The sequence below is a fragment of the Girardinichthys multiradiatus genome, chromosome 5 (genome assembly GCF_021462225.1).
Source record: "Girardinichthys multiradiatus isolate DD_20200921_A chromosome 5, DD_fGirMul_XY1, whole genome shotgun sequence".
Lineage (NCBI taxonomy): Eukaryota > Metazoa > Chordata > Actinopteri > Cyprinodontiformes > Goodeidae > Girardinichthys > Girardinichthys multiradiatus.
The window spans coordinates 746,913-767,520 of NC_061798.1; the positions used below are offsets into that span (position 1 = coordinate 746,913).

The 20,608-nt window shown below is 44.7% G+C and overlaps 1 protein-coding gene across 1 annotated transcript in view; it reads right to left on the minus strand.

The window, feature by feature from the left end:
• Positions 1–20,608, minus strand: part of p2rx3b (purinergic receptor P2X, ligand-gated ion channel, 3b) — a 102,278-nt gene that overhangs the window by 10,849 nt on the left and 70,821 nt on the right. The gene's annotated exons all lie outside the window — the stretch shown is intronic.

Sequence of the window (20,608 nt, forward strand, 5' to 3'; positions counted from 1 at the left end):
TTGTTGTTTTGTAACGTCCACTAGGCCCCAATTCTAAATTTTTAGATCAGTCCTCAGACTTCTTATCTGATTTAGTGTTAAATACAGGTAAGGTCATTATAGTGGGGGATTTTAACATTCATGTTGACACTGAAAGTGATAACCTAAATATAGCTTCTAATGCCATCTTAGACACAATTGGCTTTGCTCAAAACTTTAACAAACCTACCCACCTTTGTCTTCATTCTCTGGACTTTGTACTGACATATGGAATTGAGTTTAATGAAATAACAATATTTCCAAATAACCCTGTCCTGTCCTGTTTCTTCAGTAGCCTTTAGGTTTAATTTAACAGAGTACTCCACACCTGAAAGAAAATTTTATTATAGTAGATCATTATCAGAAAATGCTGTAACAACCTTTAAATAATCTGTTCCATTTTTTTATTTCCACATTATCACAGAAAAACACAGATGAGGGCAATGATTTTGTTTAGTGTTACTTCCTCACTGTGTGGTGCATTAGCATCCCTGAAAAAGAAGGTAATTATTCATAGGAGACTGGCCCTGGTTTAATTGAGAGCTGGAGTCCTCTAAGTGTGTGGAGCGCCATGTTCTCTCCAATTTTCTAACATTGTGCTTTAATCTGACTATTAGTCTGTTGTATAAAAAAACACTTAGCTGAGCTAACACGGCTTATTTCGCATCATTAATAGAAGAGAATAAGAATAATCCGAGGTTTCCTCTTATGACAGTTGCTAAACTTACACAGACTCAGCTCTGTCGAGCCATCCATTCCCTTAGCTCTGAGCAGTAATGACTTTATGGGATTCTTTCTAAATAAAACTGATCCTATAAAAAAAAATCATTGGTATACTCTCAAACATGATTCATTCATCCTCAGTAAGTAAGACACCTGAAACTGTAGAACCTGATCTGTGTTTGGACTGCTTTGATTCAGTTGAGCTTCCTGAGCTATCATAAACATTAACTTCATCTAAACCTTCAACTTGTATGTTAGACCCACTCCCAACCAAATTATTTCAGGAAGGGTTCCCTATGATTACCAGCCCCATTTTAGATATGATAGTCTATCCTTAGTAAATGGATATGTACCACAGGATTTCCCCTCCTTGAACCGCCACCGTAACGTGGTGGAGGGGTTTGAGTGCTCAAATGATCCTAGAGGCTATGTTGTCTGGGGCCTAAATGCCCCTGGTAGGGTCTCCCATGGCTCTAGGTGATGGGTCAGACAAAGAGTGGTTCAAGAATCCCTCATGAAGAACAAAATATCGAGGCATGTGACGTCGCCCGGTACGGCGGAGCCGGGGTCCCACCCTGGAGCCAGGGGTAGTTCAAAGTACCTGGCCTTCTTGGCGTCCCTGTCGGGGGTGCTGGATAGTGCCCCTCCCGGGGACTCCATTATTCTGCTGGGGGACTTCAACGCCCATGTGGGGAACGACAGTGACACCTGGAGAGGCGTGATCGGGAGGAATGGCCTCCCGAATCTGAATCCGAGTGGTGTTTTGTTATTGGACTTCTGTGCTAGTCACGGATTGTCCATAACGAACACCATGTTCAAACATAAGGGTGTCCATCAGTGCACTTGGCACCAGGACACCCTAGGCAGGAGGTCGATGATCGACTTCGGCTGCATGTTTTGGACACTCGGATGAAGAGAGGGGCTGAGCTGTCCACTGATCACCACCTGGTGGTGAGTTGGATCCGCTGGAGGAGGAGAATGCTGGACAGACTTGGCAGGCCCAGATTTATCTGTCAAAACAAGGTCGAAGATGCTCCACTTTTGGAGAAGTGGTTGAATAAACAATGACAGTTGGTGGTTTTGGTTAATAATTTGTAATTATTAAAGGGCTTTGAGCTCATAATCACCACACCAGAGAACATCTCTGATTTCTATTCTGAAGTAATGATTTCTGGTCAAGAAATTAATTCTTTTTTTCTCAAATTATGATTTTAAATTATAATTCTTGATGAATATTAATTAATCAATAATCATAATCCTTACATAAGGTAGCTGTAATTAAACATTTACTTAACAAACCTTCGGTTGATCAAGATAACTAAATAAATTACAGACCTATATCCAATCTTCCGTTCTTATCTAAAATTCTTGAGAAAATAGTTGTTAATTAAATGTGTGAGCATTTACACAGCAATGATCTGTTTGAGTTTCAGTCAGGTTTCAGAGCTAATCATAGCACAGAAAAAGCACTGGTGAAAGATACTAATGATATTCTCATGGCCTCAGATAATGGATTTGTATATGTACTTGTTCTGTTAGATCTCAGTGCTGCATTTGATACAGTCGATCACAATATTCTCTTAGAAAGACTGGAATATGCTGTAGGGATCAGGGGAACAGCGCTAGGCTGGTTTAAATCTTATTTGTCTGACAGATTCCAGTTTGTTCATGTAAATGATAAATCATCTTTAATCTCCAGGGTTAATTGTGGAGTACCACAGGGTTCAGTGCTTGGGCCAATTCTCTTCACTATATATATGCTTCCAATTGTTAAAATTATCAGGCAACATAGGATAAATTTTCACTGTTAAACTGATGATACTTAGCTTTACTTATCCATAAATCCTGATGAGCCCAACCAGTTAGAATACAAGCATGTCTAGAAGACATAAAACTTGGATGACTTTAAATTTTCTGCTTCTAAATTCAGACAAGACAGAAGTTGTTGTCTTTGGGCCGGAGTCTTTAAAAAAGAAACTGCTTAGTCAATCACTTAAACTGGATGGCATTAAATTGACCTCCGGTAATAAAGTAAAAAACCTTGGTGTTATTTTTGACCAGGACATGTCTTTTAAAGGAACTTAGCTGAGGGGGAGTTGCTTATATTCGGGCGGCCCCAATAAACAGTCTTTTTATTTAATATATATTTAATATAAATAAACATTTATGTAACCTTTTAAATGAAACATCAATGTTGTTTATTAATACAAGAACAATGTCTTAAACAGTGACATGTAAGGACAGTGACACTTACATGTCTTAAACAGTGACATGTAAGTGTGCATCAGTGTAAGGATTATGATTATTGATTATAAATATATATTCAATTCCATTCAATTATTGATTATATTTATCAAAAATACTAATTAAAAATCGGAATTTAGAAGAAATACATTTTAACCAAAAATAACCTTTTACAAATAATAAGAGATACACTCTGGTGGTGTGATTTTTGGGCTCACAACACTTAATAATTACAGTTAGTTAATTATCATTATTCATTTGTAATTATTAACCAAAACCCCACAAAATGTCACTGTGTTATCAACTTTTTCACTGAATGGTGTGGAACCCTAGCCTTATTTTGACAGCTAATCTCTCTTACACAAAATAAACACAAACGCTGTCTCTTTTTCTATGTGAAATATGTTAAACCACTTGTCCCTCTTACAACCAACTTTTCTGGTCAACAACTTCCACCTAATTAAGCATGCATTATTCCACGCCCCAGACGCAGATCATCTAGCAGCCAGCCCTTTAGCCACAACTGTTAGCCCCTAATCTTAAACAAAGGGTTGCAAAACTTTGAGGCGGGAGCTCGGTGGAAATTCCTGAAGGGTAATAAAATGATGGAATGAACAATGGAGTGGCCAGGCCACAAGATACAGACTGCAGTCTGCTTCGAATGAAAAACTTTAGCTCCTGGCTGATTGGCAATCAGCAGGACAAACGCACCCAAACTTGAGCAGAACTAGTGGTGATCCTAATTCACTTAAACTATGCCTCACCCTGCCCAGACCTTTAAATACACCTATCGGATTTAATATAAAAAGAACAAAATTACTTTAACGTCAATTTCTTCTCTTCACCGGCTGGATGGGTTGTGGGTCTGAAGAAAAACAGGAGGTGAGCCAGAGTGTCACGCATCTGTGATTAGCTCAAGACGGTCAACATCTCCTCCGTCCAAAATGTGGAAAATATGAGAAACCATTGCAGTTGACTGAAAAACAAGGAGGAAACTCTATGGAAACCTCTGTGGATTTCACCTGTGCCTGAGTTGCATCTGGCAGTCTTTAATCGGTATGTAGATCTGATCTTCTTGTATCAGACTGATTTCCAGCTTTCAAGCTCTTCTGGGAATGGGCAGTGTGGAGGAAAAGTAAACCAGCCCCCGAGCTTCTGTTTCTCCAGAGAGGTGTCTCCAAGCATAGTAATGATACACTACGGCTGCTGATCAGGAGCTGATGAAATCAATGATGCGTAAAGAACAACAAAAAAACAAAACACTACAAAACAACAACAAAAATACATCAACAAAAATACTGTCTCTGTATTCCTGTTGGCAGTTCAGTTCGTTTTTCAAAGGCCTATGACATGGCAGGATAAGTGTAGCCTGGGCAGGGCTAAACTTATGACTAACTGTCTATATAGTTCGGTAAGGAAATACAAAAGTAACAATGCATTCACATCACCATCACATTCTTTTGGTCAACAGCTTTGGTAACCCTGAGACAATGTGAAAACAATAACAAGGGAACAAAATAACAAGATAACAAAATAATGGGGTCATAGCTTAGTCATCCAATTCCGGTCAGGCATGGGAATCAACAAGTGTTATTGGCAAAGGTGGTGCTATGAACCATGGGCAAAATACATCTGAGGGTGTCAATCCTGGTTTGTCACTGACTGACGTGTCTGTATGCGGTGTGGTGTCCTTTCAAAACCCAACACGGGTTCAAGTTTTACACATTAGCGCTTTCAAATGATGATAGGATTCTGTCATAAAGTGGTTTTGTGATGGACCAATGTGCAGTGAAGAAATCCTGAAGCTCAAGGTTTGCAGGTAAAACGAGTCTTTAATGTTCATGGCTGGACACAGACAGACTGGATAGCATGCACACAAACACAAGGACTAGTGGGGAACAAAGAAAACAAAATGGCTTAACTACAGAACTGAACTGCAGGGGAACCAATGACACACGAGACCAGACAATCAGGGGAAAACACAGAACAGGTGTGGGCTTGGGATGCAGGGAAACAAAGGACTAGACCAGGTAAATGAACAAAAACTCAAACTCAAGAACTTAAAAACACAAGATGGCTTGACATAGCCCCTCCCTTTAAGGGCGGATCCGAGACGCCCACAAAACAAAACCAAAATAAACATCCAACCAGGGTGGGCGGAGGGGCCTCGGAACGAGGGCAACAATTCATGCCTGCTGGGGACGGCCCAGAGACCGTCCCCAGCAGACCCTGTGTTCAGGTGGACGGCCAGTAGGCCATCCCTAGCAGACCCAGAGTTCAGGCAGATGGCCCGGAGACGTCCCCAGCAGATCCAGAGTTCAGGTGGACAGCAACAATGGACCTGGCGGTCTGGAGGATGGCGACGCAGGAGCTGGTGGTCTGGTGGCTGGCGGCGGGACCAGGAGAACCCACGGTGTTGCTCAGAGGCCCGATGCGGAAATCGCTGGAACCCAGACGAGCAGTGCAGAGACCGTTAGGATTTTCGGCAAGGCCGTGGAGATCTGCGGCAGAGCCGCCGAGGCACAGCAGGCAGAGAAAGTGCGTCCTCACACCCCTCAGGGACAGGAACAAGAAGTGGAGACAGCTCGTCCACGAACTCCTCCGTAATGGGAACCAGGGATAGAGGCAGTTTGTCCTCGGAGCCCTCCAGGATAGGACCGGGAACAGGAGCAGGAACTGGAGGCAGTCCGTCCACGAGCCCCTCACGGACATGAACAGAGTGTGAGGGCGGCTTGGCTTGGGACCCTTCCGGAACAGAAACAGGAACAGGATCTGGGTGTGAAGGGGGTTCATCCAAGAACCCCTCTGGAACAGGACCAGTACCCGGAACAGGATGAGAATCATGGTGTGAAGGCAGTTCTTCTATGAACCCCTCCGGCACAGGACCAGGAACAGGATTAGGAGCGGCAATGACTTATCAGGAGCAAAGCCATGAGCCGAAAAAAGTCTCCTCGAGCTTCGGAGGGAGCAGGAGGCCTCCTCATAGAGGCGACAATCTCACCCAGGACCCTTTGACGCTCGGCCTCGATGGCATGGTGAATACGAGGATCTTGGGGGAAAAAAAATCCTTCCATGCCTCCAGCCAGTCTTGAAGGTTGCCTCCTATCTCCAACCTCCTCCATGGTGAGCTGGGAGAGGTCAGAAGGTGAGAAAATAACTTAACGAGAACCTCACCACTTTTGAACTCTCTTTCAATACCTCCCGCTTGGTCCCGTTGGCTGGTTCCTTCTGTCATAAAGCGGTTTTGTGACGGACCAATGTGCAGAGAAGAACTCCTGAAGCTCGAGGTTTGCAGGTAAGACAAATCTTTAATGTTCATGGCTGGACACAGAAAGGGTAGCAAGCGTGCACACAAACACAAGGAACCAGCAGGGAACAAAGAAAACAAAAGGGCTTAAATACAGAACTGAACAGCAGGGGGATACAATGACACATGAGACCAGACAATCAGGGGAAAACACAGAACAGGTGTAGGCTTGGGGTGCAGGGAAACAGAAAATAAAGGACTAGACCAGGTAAATGAACAAAAACTCAAACTCAAGAACTCAAAAACACAAGCTGGCATGGCAGATACAGCATAAATCCTGTATATAACTATCTAGATTGAGGGAAAATATTGGAATTGCACTACTACTACAGATGAGCCAACTTCTCTGATATGATTTTGCATATTTTGTATTTCATATTTAGTTAAAGTTCTGGCAACTTGTGTGTCCATTAAGTCATTCTTAATCACTTCTGTAAGAGTCTTGGGACTGGTCCAACCCAATTGGTCTGTATGTGGGACCAAAGGAATGTTACCCCCCTTCACTAAAGCAGAGGTTGACTGAGTGACTGGGATGGCTGGAACTGGCAGCAGGTTAAGCATCTTTGGATGTAGACCTGAGTGTCGTGAGACAATGGAGGCCAGTACGCCATCTCTTGGAGGGTGTGGAGTGTGGGTTTGTAGCCCCTATGGCCCCCTACAGGACAGTAATGGGCTTAGGCCAATATGATCCCCATTTGGTCTTTTAGGACAATGCTGAAAGCCTGGGAGAGCTGTTTTATGCCAATCTGCACACTGAAGGTACACACTCCAGCAATCTTAAATAAACGGCGGAGGTTGTCTGCTGGAAGGAGTATGTGGCTACGTTGTGACTCAGTTAAAAGGGAATTTTCTTGGCACAATTGGTCATATAGCTCTCTACTGAATAATGCTTTTTCCTTGCAGAAGGCTAGGAGCACTTCGGGAATAAAAGTTGTTTCCAGGTGCACACCTTCCACCACTTTGGGGTTGTAAGGTTTCACACCTGTGTCCTTCAAAGAGCAAAGAAATGAGGCATGACTGCGGGGAGAGGAGTTTCCTGGGTGGCTGGGTGGAGCTGTGCACCAAAGGTGCCTGAGACTGGATCTGATGAGGGCCTGATGTACTTCGGGCTCCTCCCAGCTGGTAACCTGGTTGGTCATGAGGGGGGGTTTGCTACTTGCACCCAGGGGATTTGACACCTCCAGAGTTGGTCCTGGTGGCAGTCAGTGAGCGGGGCCTTCCTATCCAGCAGGTTCTGGCCACCTAGGAAAGGCTTTGTGTCTAATATGCACCTGTTGATGGGGTCCACCAGAGTGATGTCTTGGAGTGTGATGTCCAGCCCCACCCAACTAGTGATGCACAATCAATCTTGGGTGTAGCTGGTGGATGAATGCTTGAATCACAAGCCTTGACCTGAAATAATTTACAGATGGAGAGCATGGCTCTACTCACCTCGTCTGTATGACCGGAATTGGTCCGGCTACTTGGACTTAGGTTGGTATCTAGGAACTGTTTTATCCATATTAGCTAAAATGCACAATGACAAAATAAAGACAATACAAAACGAACAAGCTGTTGTCCAGCTATGAACAAACGCTAAAGTCGATTAGCAACAACACAAAACAGACCAAGCGGTTGTAGAATATAAACTATCTTTGTGTGTAACTGGAATGTGCGGATAGAGATCATAAATTGGTGAGGGACCGGAGAGCAGCGGATAGGGAGTGAAGGAGACAAGATAGGAACCTGCTGGAAGTAATAACAGGAAGCACTCCTTATTTGGACATAAGGAACTGTCATGTTGTACAACTAAGTGATATGATATATGTAAAAAAGGAAATGTTGTACACACCCTGGAGACCTAATAAAACGAGCTGGAAGCGGAGAGAGGGCAGAGTTATTGCTCGCAGGTGTTCGCTGGGGCATCTCTCTCCCTCTGCGCAGAGGCGAATTTAATCTGTTTGTACTTTGTGTTTTTTTCACTCTTTTGAAACCTGTGCCCAAAACAATGGACCTATGGAAGCAGAGACGGCTTCGACAACTTGGGGTCGTCGTCCGGGATTTGGGAAAACAGGTGAAAATTGGGATCACTGACAAGGTGACACAGGCTAGCCAAAAACTACAGAAAAGGTAAGAAGAACCTGTTTTATCAAACTCTGCTTTTTGATTTTTGATAGGCTAAATTAATATTGTGTCCGATGTCTTAGTAAGTCTGAGTCTGCTAAAACTTAAGAAAAAGAGAGTCATAAATGTTGACTAGGATTTAAACTGGTGAATAGGATGTTGTTTTTAGAAAATTACAAGACTTAGTGGTGGTGTTGTGTGGAAAAATATAGTAGTTTCTCGAATGTGGCACTTCAAAGTACGTCCTCGACGGTGGACTACTGTTAGCTGGGTTAGAGGCCCGAGGAACTGAGAAACCTCAAATTCTACATATAACTGAGAACAAGACCAGGCAAATACACTGTGTATGAATGCTGATGAGTAACGGAGATATTTCTCTGCGAAAACTCAGATTACAGACGTCTGCATAAGCACAGAAGGAACAATATAAGCAGTGGAAATAACACCATAAAAGATAGAAAGTCCTGTGAGTTTGAGAGGTTAAATAAATGAGCTGTGAGCTGGACACATCCCTGGCAAGACCAGACAAGATTTACAGTTTAAATGAATGAGCTGTGAGCTGGAATCATCCCCAGCAAGACCAGACAAGATTTACAGTTTAAATGAATGAGCTGTGAGCTGGACCCACACCCCGGCAAGAACAGACTAATTGGGAAAACACGAGTGAATGAAAGCTGTTGTGTGAGTGGGGAAGGACGCCAAGCAGCGAGCGACTCCCATTGCGGGTAAAAAAAAAAACGGTGTGAAAGGCCCGGGGACTGGATAAGTGTTCGGTCTGGTAACCTGACGGTGATAACAAGGACCGGCCACTGAAAACAGGCTCCTGGGGGGTGGATGTGTTCTGGTGTCTTGAGGGTCGATTAGAGAACCTTCAATTAGACCGGGATCTCGGGACATAGCGTGCCATACGTCCTGGTCGGCCAGAACTGAATGAGTGAGTGACTGAGATAACGCATTAAATATATCTTTTAGAAAAAAGGATAGTAGTTGTCATAAGATGGAAGGTGAATTTTATAGAGAAAGAGATGATAGTGGATGGGGACAGAATGGTCCATGAAAGAGCATAGAGAACCAGCTGCTAATAATGAAAGCTGCTATTAAAAAAATCACATGAACATAAAGAGGAGCAGAAGTTGGTTAAACGGATGGATTCTAAAATAAATGAAGAATTGTCAAAAGATGGAAAAAGCAAGACAGAGAATGTTGGCAAGTGGTTCTGGTTGAAGATGAAACAGTCAAAACAGGAGACAGAGTTGGCTGACAAACAGTGTAGAGACAGCAGGTGGTTGGGAAGAGGAAAGTGGAAAGAACTTAGAGACAAAGCAGAAAAGGATGAAAAATGTTGGTCACAGATGGGTTTGCTGTGGCAAAGTAGTGACCATGCTATGACTGAGAAAAGAGACAGGAAAAGCAGACAGATTAAAGATAGCAGTACAATTGAAATGCACCCACCTTATACACTTTCCACTACCCCACTCCTCACCCCGCAGGCTTATACCCCACGTTGCAAGTTACTGGGGGATACGTGAGCGTGTGTGATCTGCCGCCAGTAAATGGCCAGTCACCTCCTGGCCCATCACTGCCTGCTCCCTCCCCCTCAGCCCCCGCCTCTCTCAGCTCACATTCCACTGCTGGGTCTGAACTGTCCTGTGGAGGTTCATTCATTTCACAGGCTCCATTAACTGACCCATTTGCTGACCGGGTACTACGGGACAAATTGCACGTAGCCTCTGGCCCAAAAAGATGTTCCACCCCGTATACTTCCCATTCACCTAGTGATATGGAGTTGGTTACACCTCTGAAACCAGATGTAACTGAGGGCTCAGTTATTATGTCAGTGTCAGGGAAATGGGTAAAAGAAGAACCACTGACTGCGGTAACTTATTATGACGCTGCTATGCAGGCACCACCTATTACAGTACAGAATCAGTTACCAATTGAAAATGAGGAAGATATGTCATCTCCCTCAACCCCATTGCCACCAGTACCTGAGGCTACTCCTCCCCCTGCTGGACATGGCTATAACATGAGACCCCGAACCCAGCCCAAACCTTCTTATATGGGTCCACTGTTCCAACAACAATTTGGAGGAAACATATACAAACCATTCACCCTGGGAGATCTTACCACTTTGTGTGAGAAACTTCCCCCTATCACAGAAGGTGCCTCTATATGGCTACAGACACTGGACTCCCTGACAGCAGGCACCACTTTAGCTCTAGGTGATTACAGGGCCATTACTCTCATAGGCATAGTTCTTAGACAAATTTATCCAGTAACCAGAGGACGTACCATTCCAAAATTTGAGTGGAACGCAAACACAAATCCTAGAGAATACTTAGATCAGTGCAAATCCATGTGGCAAACACAGACAGGAACTAATCCAAACAGAGCTGGTCCCCAAAGGGACTGGTTCCGGGATGCTGTCTTAAGAGGGTTACCGTTGCAGGTTAAAACTAATATGGAAGATAATCCCGACCTACCTGGGGCAGAGACTGGAGTATGGGAGCACCATGTGAGGCATCATTTATCTAAAGTCAAAGAGGCAAAACAAAATGAGGAGAGTGAATTAAAAACGTTACAAACTCAGCTCCTGAAAATGCAATTAGCAGAAGCTAAACAGAAGGTGGGGGAAAAGAAAAAGGAGGGTAAAACACCTAAAATTATGTATGAAGGTGCAGTGTCTCAGCCCCCTCAGGCTCCTCCATTTCCTGGAAATCGAGAAACAGCAGGAGAGTAGCATCAGGCCCCGGTCCCATATCAGGGACATGCTGGTCGTTTTGGGGGACGGGGAGGGCCGAGAGCAAGGGGATTCCAGAGAGGACCACAGAGGAGACTGGGTAGTGCTAATGTGTGTTACTACTTCAATGAGCCTGGACATAGGGCCCGAGATTGCCCCCATAAGAATGGTCCACCCGGAGGGTATGGATGTTATGGTTCCGCCATGGCTCCTCCGGCCCGTCCATACAGAGGCAGAGGTGGCCCCGCACACGGACCACAACTCCAATTACCGGCCTGGGACGAGCCTAGTCTCTGGCCTGAGCACCACTGAAGGTCCCCACCGACCCCAGAAGACAGCGGGACTGCGGACCCCCTGCTCTCTGTGACTGTGTCTGGAAATAGCCTTCCTTTTCTGGTGGACACTGGGGCCACATGTTCAACCATCAAGCAGGCTCCTCCAAACACACTCTCCACCAGGACTACAACTGTCATGGGGTTCTCGGGGGCAAAACAGGTTCTGCCATATACCAAGCCCTTAAAGACTGAAATTGGTGGACAGACACTGAATCACAGTTATCTAGTCTCCACTGACACACCAGTAAATTTACTGGGTAGAGACATGTTGATAAAAATGGGAGCAACCATTTTATGCGGGAGTGATGGACTGCAGGTTCACCTGCCCAATGGCACCCAGTTATTTTGTGGCAATAACACGTCTTTTTCACATGGACAATACCTCCTCCAGCCACTGCAGGACTCAATGGCTGACATATACTGGGTTTTGCTGCAACCTGAAACCACCGCGCACAGAGGCATTCTCTCGGCTTTCCATCGATGGAAATCCTGGGTCTCCACTCTGGCGCCCTATGTACCTCCTCCTGACCCCCCGCATGTCACCTTGTTTTATGATAGAAACAATTGTGAATGCTACCAGGAAAGCTTTGCTGACGAGTTAGATTGTACGCACTTGGACATTGTCACCACAATTATGTAGCACTAGAAGGAGTGGTGGCCGAGGTTCACTTGGCTGAAGAGCAGGAAGTGTGGTTTAGGATGTGGTCTGATGGCGTGCCTCATGTCTCTTTGGCTCTCCACCCAGGTCATGAAGCACGTGAACTTGGAGGTGTGTTAAAACGCTCCCTGAACTTACAGGATTGGCAGGATTTACTCGCCCTCCGGTAATACTTATCGCATATTCAACCACTCCACGGATGTGGGCACACTGGAGCATGTTCAGTTAGACAGACACCATGGTAGGGAAAAAACAGACCATTCGCTGGCAGCTGCTATTGTGAAAAAAATGCCTTCCACCCTCTGGGCAGAGGGACCCACAGATGTAGGCCTGATTCAATGTTCCCCCATTACCTTTCAGTTGACCACCGACCAACCAATATGGAAGCCCCAATACCCTCACAAACCAGCAGCAGAACTAGGCATTAAAGATACATTGGAAGGCCTCTGGAACTCAGATATTTAGAGTCCGCACATTCCTCTTCTGCCAGTGGAGAAAAAAGGGACATGATTTACGGGCCATAAATGCAGCTTTGGCCACCCCTACCGTTCCCGTGCCCAATCCCTATGTTGCTCTGACAAATCTCAACCCTGACCATTGGTGGTTTACCTGCATTGACCTGGCCAATGCATTTTTCTGCCATCCTTTAGCTGAGGAATGCAAGGACATTTTCGCATTTACCTATAAATCCCATAGGTATATAGATACACTCGTTTGCCGCAGGGATTCGCGCTTTCTCCAGGAATCTTCAATCAGGTTCTGAAAGACTCTCTCCAAGATTGCCCATTACCACCAAACACCACTCTGATTCAGTACGTGGATGACATTCTCCTCGCAACACCCACTGTGGCTGAATGCCTTGAGGCAACAGAAATTGTCCTGTCGCATTTGGCCACAAATGGCTACAAGGTTAGCAAAGCCAAACTCCAAATCTGCAGATGCCAGGTTGACTTTCTGGGCAGAGTTGTTTCCCAACCTGGCACGGGGATGTCCCCAGCTCACCAATCTGCAGTTTTGTCCCACCCAAAACCACTCCTGGTTAAGGACATGTTGTCTTTCCTAGGACTCACAGGGTATAGCAGATATTTTGTGCCCGGCTACACCAACCTCAATGCACCCCTTAGAGATCTTGTCAAAAAACAGGGCTTGAGAAACCTCACTGCCCCGCTTGAATGGACCAGAGAAGCCGAAGAAGCGTTCATTAACTTAAAAACCAGCCTCTCGCAAGCTGCACATTTGGCACACCGAGATTACACGTTGCTCTTCCAGTTGGATGTTTCTGTCACAGCACACACGGCAAATGGTGTGCTGTTCCAGAAAAAAGGGGGAATAAGAACAGTGCTAATGTACATAAGTGTAATGTTGGACAATATGGAACAAAGACATCATGAGTGCACCCGACACGCAGCAGGGATGGCTAAAATAATCCAAAAAACAGCTCATGTAGTGATGGGACATCCTCTTAACATATTGACATCACATGGTGTGGTGGCCTTTGTGAACTCTCAGGCTTTCACACTCACCATTGAGACAACAGAGGCTAAGTAAGGTGCTGGAGGCCCCAAACATCACATACACACATGAAGGAATAAACAATTGGAGATAGAATAACTACCGGTACACCACATGTCTGCGCAGAAAAAGTGGAGTTCAATGAAAAAATCAGATCAGATCTACAAAGTACATCCCTAACAGTCGCCCGAAACCTGTACACAGACAGGTGCTGCTTCAGACATGACACAGAAGGACTTAAGGCAGCATACGCGGTGGTGGAAGACACAGGGACAGATTTTGTCACAGTACAGGCAGAGGAACTGACAGACGCACAATCAGCGCAGAGAGCAGATGTTTTGGCAGTAATAGCTGCTCTGGAACTAGGAGCAGGACAGAAGGTTAACATCTACACAGATTCTGCATACGCTACAGGAGCGGTACATGTAGAACTCAAACAGTGGCTGAGGACAGGATTCATAACTGCAGGACAGAAACCCATTAAACATGAACAGGAAATGAGAAAGTTGGCTGAAGCTCTGTTGCTCCCTCAAGAAGTAGCCATCATTAAATGCAAAGGACATGACAGCAGTAACACCAGAGTAGCACAAGGGAACCAGGCAGGTAATCAGGCAGCTAAACAGTGTGCAGGATATCAGCCCAGGCACATAATGCTGTGTTCAGAAGCAGGGTGGACACCAGAACCCACCCTGGAACAAGTAATGAAATTACAAAAGGGGGGCCTCTCCCGAGGAAAAATCAGTTTGGAAGGCCCGAGGGGGCTCAGAGGATCAGAGTGGTCTCTGGAGAAGCCCAGACGGACGTCTCATCTTGCCACCAGGTCTTACCAAAGTAGCCCTAGAAGAAGCACACGGAGTAGGACATGTGGGAACAACGCAAATGTTGAAAAATCTCGAACACTGGTGGCACCCTTTTTTGAAACCAATGGCATTGCATTGGATTAATTCATGTGAGATGTGCAGGCAGTTCAATGTTAGACCAACGTTGAAGCCAGCACCTGGAAAGTTCCCAGTAGACCCAATAGCAGGAAAAGAGGTTATCATTGATTATACAGACATGACTGAGAGAGTAAATGAGTTCAGATATCTGTTGGAGTGTGTGGATGCATTTACTGGATGGCCGGAGGCATGGCCTAAAAAAAAGGAAGACAGCAAATCTGTGGTGAAGTGTTTGATAAATCATTATATCCCTAGACACGGTTTTCCAGCTAAAATAAGGTCTGACAACGGAACACATTTCAAAAATGAGGAACTCAAGGAAGTGGAAAAATTCCTGGGACTGAAACACTCATTTGGTACTGTGTACCATCCACAGTCACAGGGGAAGGTTGAAAGAATGAATCAAACCTTTAAAACCAAATTGGCTAAAATCTGTGCACAGACCAAAATGAATTGGGTTACTGCCTTACCATTAGCTCTGATGTCTGTACGGAGTTCTATAAATCAGAAACATGGTTTGACCCCACATGAGCTGCAAACAGGGAGGCCATTTCCAGGCCCCCAAACAAGGTTTGGGGGCCATTTCTCACTGAGTGTGAACAATCTATGTCTCATCGTGATTATTACAGATCTCTCCACAGTCTTGTTACAGCTTTCTCCAAACAGATCCCAGCAGAACCAGAGACCACGGTCGGAACCACCACCTCGGAAGCCGAGTGGGTCCTCCTGAAAGTCATCAAAAAAAAGGGGTCAGAGCCAAGGTGGACCGGTCCATTTCAGGTCACAGAGAGGACAACCCATGCAGTCAGGCTGAAGGGCAAAGGCGCTACTTGGTATCATTGGAGCCAGTGTGCAGGAGCAGAACCACCTCAATGATCCCTTTCTCAGGTCCAGGAAGATCTGAGCGAAAACACAGGAAAAGACAATCTCACTTCTCCCACCCAAGAAGGGGCAGAATAATCCCCGGGTGAGAGAAATTAGCCCAGGGTCAGTCTGCCCTGAGAGCTGAAGACAGAAGAAGAACAGCAGAAGAAGAAGAGGCAGAAGTGATTGAGTTTCCCTCTCACTAGGAGTGGTAGAGCTTCCCTCCCACCCCAGAAGACACTGTTCGGCGAACATTTTATATTATATACTACATTTTGATTTTTCTGTATCTTTTTCAGGTTATGATTTAACTTTATATGTTTATGTTTTAAGTTTCATAAGTTTTAAGATAAAATGAGTACCCAAAGCAAGGGAACTAGACTCTCTAGGAGTTTCATCATAGGTGGAGTGTTTCTCTCAGTATTCATTGTTACGTTTATCTTAGGGTATTTTTGTGAACTTCCATTCCAGACATGTTCTGAAAACCACTCCGGGAAGGTGTCCAAAAGGTCTAGGGTAACTCCATCCAAGGACGTATGTGTTAAATATTATGGGGGATTAGAACTAAATTACATGTTAGGGGCAACTACCACTTTTCAGTTTGACCTGTGTGAAGTCATAGATTGTGGTAAAAATCCAACAGTATGGAGAAGATATGACGTACAGGGGTTGGACAATGAAACGGAAACACCTGTCATTTTAGTGTGGGAGGTTTCATGGCTAAATTGGACCAGCCTGGTAGCCAATCTTCATTGATTGCACATTGCACCAGTAAGAGCAGAGTGTGACGGTTCAATTAGCAGGGTAAGAGCACAGTTTTTCTCAAAATATTGAAATGCACACAACATTATGGGTGACATACCACAGTTCAAAAGAGGACAAATTGTTGGTGCGCGTCTTGCTGGCGCATCTGTGACCAAGACAGCAAGTCTTTGTGATGTATCAAGAGCCACGGTATCCAGGGTAATGTCAGCAAACCACCAAGAACGACAAACCACATCCAACAGGATTAACTGTGGATGGAATAGGAAGCTGTCTGAAAGGGATGTTCGGGTGCTAACTCGGATTGTATCCAAAAAACATAAAACCACGGCTGCCCAAATCACGGCAGAATTAAATGTGCACCTCAACTCTCCTGTTTCCACCAGAACTGTCCGTCGGGAGCTCCACAGGGTCAATATACACGGCGGGCTGCTATAGCCAAACCTTTGGTCACTCATGCCAATGCCAAACGTCGGTTTCAATAGTGCAAAGAATGCAAATCTTGGGCTGTGGACAATGTGAAACATGTATTGTTCTCTGATGAGTCCACCTTTGCTGTTTTCCCCACATCCGGGAGAGTTACGGTGTGGAGAAGCCCCAAAGAAGCGTACCACCCAGACTGTTGCATGCCCAGAGTGAAGCATGGGGGTGGATCAATGATGGTTTGGGCTGCCATATCATGGCATTCCCTTGGCCCAATACTTGTGCTAGATGGGCACGTCACTGCCAAGGACTACCAAACCATTCTTGCGGACCATGTGCATCCAATGGTTCAAACATTGTATCCTGAAAGCGGTGCCGTATATCAGGATGACAATGCACCAATACTCACAGCAAGACTGGTGAAAGATTGGTTTGATGAACATGAAAGTGAAGTTGAACATCTCCCATGGCCTGCACAGTCACCAGATCTAAATATTATTGAGCCACTTTGGGGTGTTTTGGAGGAGCGAGTCAGGAAACGTTTTCCTCCACCAGTATCACGTAATGACCTGGCCACTATCCTGCAAGAAGAATGGCTTAAAATCCCTCTGACCACTGTGCAGGACTTGTATATGTCATTCCCAAGATGAATTGATGCTGTATTGGCCGCAAAAGGAGGCCCTACACCATACTAATAAATTATTGTGGTCTAAAACCAGGTGTTTCAGGTTCATTGTCCAACCCCTGTATATCTCTGTGCTGGTCCTTCCCTACACATTGACTGTTACAAAGGCAGGGCATGCGATTTTATGATGTGCCCTAACATATGTCAGCATTGGGGTTTGTCTGTAGCATAGTTCGAACATGGATATGGTTTGGTAGAACAAGGAAAACAAGTTAGTTTGGTAAGACAGGCATTAACCCATGACACAGAGGGGGGAGTAAATCCTCTCCTGCTATCTCTAAAAGCTTTACAGGGCAGGCTGCAGCCAGACTCACATTATGGAAATAAAGTGATCTACTTTGCCATAGGTGTAGAGGTATCAGGAACAGACCCTAAGGCAATGATAAAAGTTTGAATGAATAAACTTCTCAGGTGCAGGCCACCAGGGATCCTGCTGTCCCAGAACCACCAGTCCCACAAGGAGGGGTAGTAAAAGTAGACTACTCCACCTTGCAACCTTTAGAAATAATACAGATTGCCACAGGTTATGCAGAGGATAATCCTTGGTTGCAGTGGATGGCCCAAACTGCGAAGGAACAATGTAGGTCTGACTGCATTGCATGTGCATCTGCAAGACCACACTTAACCACTGACCCAGCCCCTTTGTACCCGGAAGATGCTTGGGGGTACAATTGCATGTTACAACTAACTAAAGAAGCCACCCCAGCCAACTGTACCACGCTAGCTAGCATCTTTCCACCCATCCCAAACAATATCAAGACAGGACCATTCACTCCCCAGAGGCTGAATGAGACATGTTCTTGTTTCAGTTTCACCTCAAATACCCCAAAGGTGAATGTAGGACAAATTCCCTCGGACTGGTGTAATACCACCACATCTGGGAAAGTGATAGGACTTTGGGCACGATCAGGATTATATTACTACTGCGGAGGACATAGACTTCTCACTAATATACCAAATAACACCATAGGAGTATGTGCAGTGGTCAGATTGCAGGCCCCGTTGATTTTAATTGGCCCTAATATTACCTCTGTGACATATCAACAAAATAAGGCACTGGCACTTACTCGTAGGAGGAGAAGACATATTATGAAAAGAAGCGCTCCAACCACTTTTGACTTGGGTCATGGTTCCCCCACCTATATAGATGCAATTGGAGTTCCGCGAGGAGTCCCGAATGAGTATAAACTTGCGGACCAAATATCAGCTGGATTTGAAAACATCCTTATTATAACTGCCTTGTTCCCAGTAACGCCCAACAAAAACGTAGACCGCATTAATTATATTCATTATAATGTTTTGCGTCTGGCCAATCTAACTTGAGACGCTGTAGAAGGCTTATCTGAACAATTGGCCCCAACTTCCCTCATGGCAGTACAAAATAGGATGGCATTGGATATGTTGTTAGCTGAAAAAAGGGGGTGTGTGTGCCATGTTTGGAGATATGTGTTGTACCTTTATTCCCAATAACACTGCACCGGATGGTTCAGTGTCAAAGGCTTTAGAGGGACTTAAGACCCTCTCCGCCACCATGCATGAACATTCTGGAATTGATAATCTCCTGGAGGAGTGGATGACAGGCATGTTTGGACACTGGAAGGGTTTGATAATGTCTTTGATGATTTCTATTGCAATATTTGTAGCGATAATGGTGACCTGTGGATGTTGTTGTGTACCATGCATTCGTTCTCTGATGGTGCGCCTCATCACCTCCACAATTGAGGGGAGGGATCCAAAGACAACGATGCCACTGTTGCAAATTGACCATAACCAGGATGAGGACTCAGAGTGTGAATTCATGGACGCATAATAAGATGGATGCAAGTTTTCTTAATGATTTTCTCGTTTTACAGGTGGTACAGTAATATTTTTACTTATTTCTACTAATTCTTAGAAGTACTTGGTTGAAGGACATTTTAGGGTGTGAACTCTTATGAGAGTTCAAAAGGGGGGGTTGTAGAATATAAACTATCTATGTGTGTAACTGGAATGTGCTGATAGAGGTCATAAATTGGTGAAGGACAAGAGCAGCGGATAGGGAGTGAAGGAGACAAGATAGGAGCCTGCTGGAAGTAATAACAGGAAGCACTCCTTATTTGGACATAAGGAACTGTCATGTTGTACAACTAAGTGATATGATATATGTAAAAAAGGAAATGTACACACCCTGGAGACCTAATAAAACGAGCTGGAAGCGGAGAGAGGGCAGAGTTATTGCTCGCAGGTGTTGGCTGGGGCATCTCTCTCCCTCTGCGCAGAGGCAAATTTAAGCTGATTGTACTTTGTGTTTATTTCACTCTTTTGAAACCTGTGCCCAAAACAACGGAGCTGGGGAAGCAGAGACGGCTTCGACACTGTTCAGCTATGAACGATTGCTGAATAAATTAGTGATAACACACACTCAGACCTGTAAACTCAACTAGTTTTATGGCTTCAAACATACATTGCCGGTGTAGAGGTGTGCTTAAAATGGATGCAAAGGTTATCATTCAACACGGTGGTGTACCCAAGTCTATGCTTGAAAGGGAAAAAAAGAAAAAGGAAATAAATTAAAATGGAATTAATTAATAAAAACAAAATGTCAAATGATATGTTTCACTTCAAATGACTGTTAGTGGTGCAACACTACGGGTCACTTACCTTCTAGTATGGCCTACATAGTTAGACAACTAAAGTTAGTTGTATGAGTCTGAACAAACATGCTGCACACACAAAGAAAACCCAGCAAAATGTTTAAAATTTTAAGAAGTGGTAATAAATAATGAATAACTTCAGATTTTAGCTCAAGTTATTTCCTCTGATCACAGTTCCAGCCGCTTAAAAGCAGTCGGCTTGATTACCTCTGATGATTCTTAGCTGTGTGCAAACACCGGCTGATCAGTTTAAAACTTCTCCTCAACTTCTCCTCCACCCAAACAAAATTGTGAAAAAAGAAAAATCATGAGGAACCGTTGCACTTGACTGAAAAACAAGGAGAAGACTCGTCTCCTTGTAAACAAAACCTCTCTGGGTTTCACCTGGGCCTGGGTCTCATCTGACGGACTTTGATCACGATATGGATCTTCTGACCTTCTTGTATCAGACACATTTCCAGCTTTAAGGCTCTTCCAGGAATGGCCAGTGTGGAGGAAAGGTAATCCCGCCCACAAGCTTCTATTTCTATTTCTATTCTGAACAAGATGGCGCCGACGATGGCAGCCTCGGAGCTTCGCTCTCTCTTTGTTTTTGTATTTTGTGTGTTTTTATGTTTTTTGAGCCACAGTTCTGTAGTGTCGGGCCACAATCCCGTGGTCTCA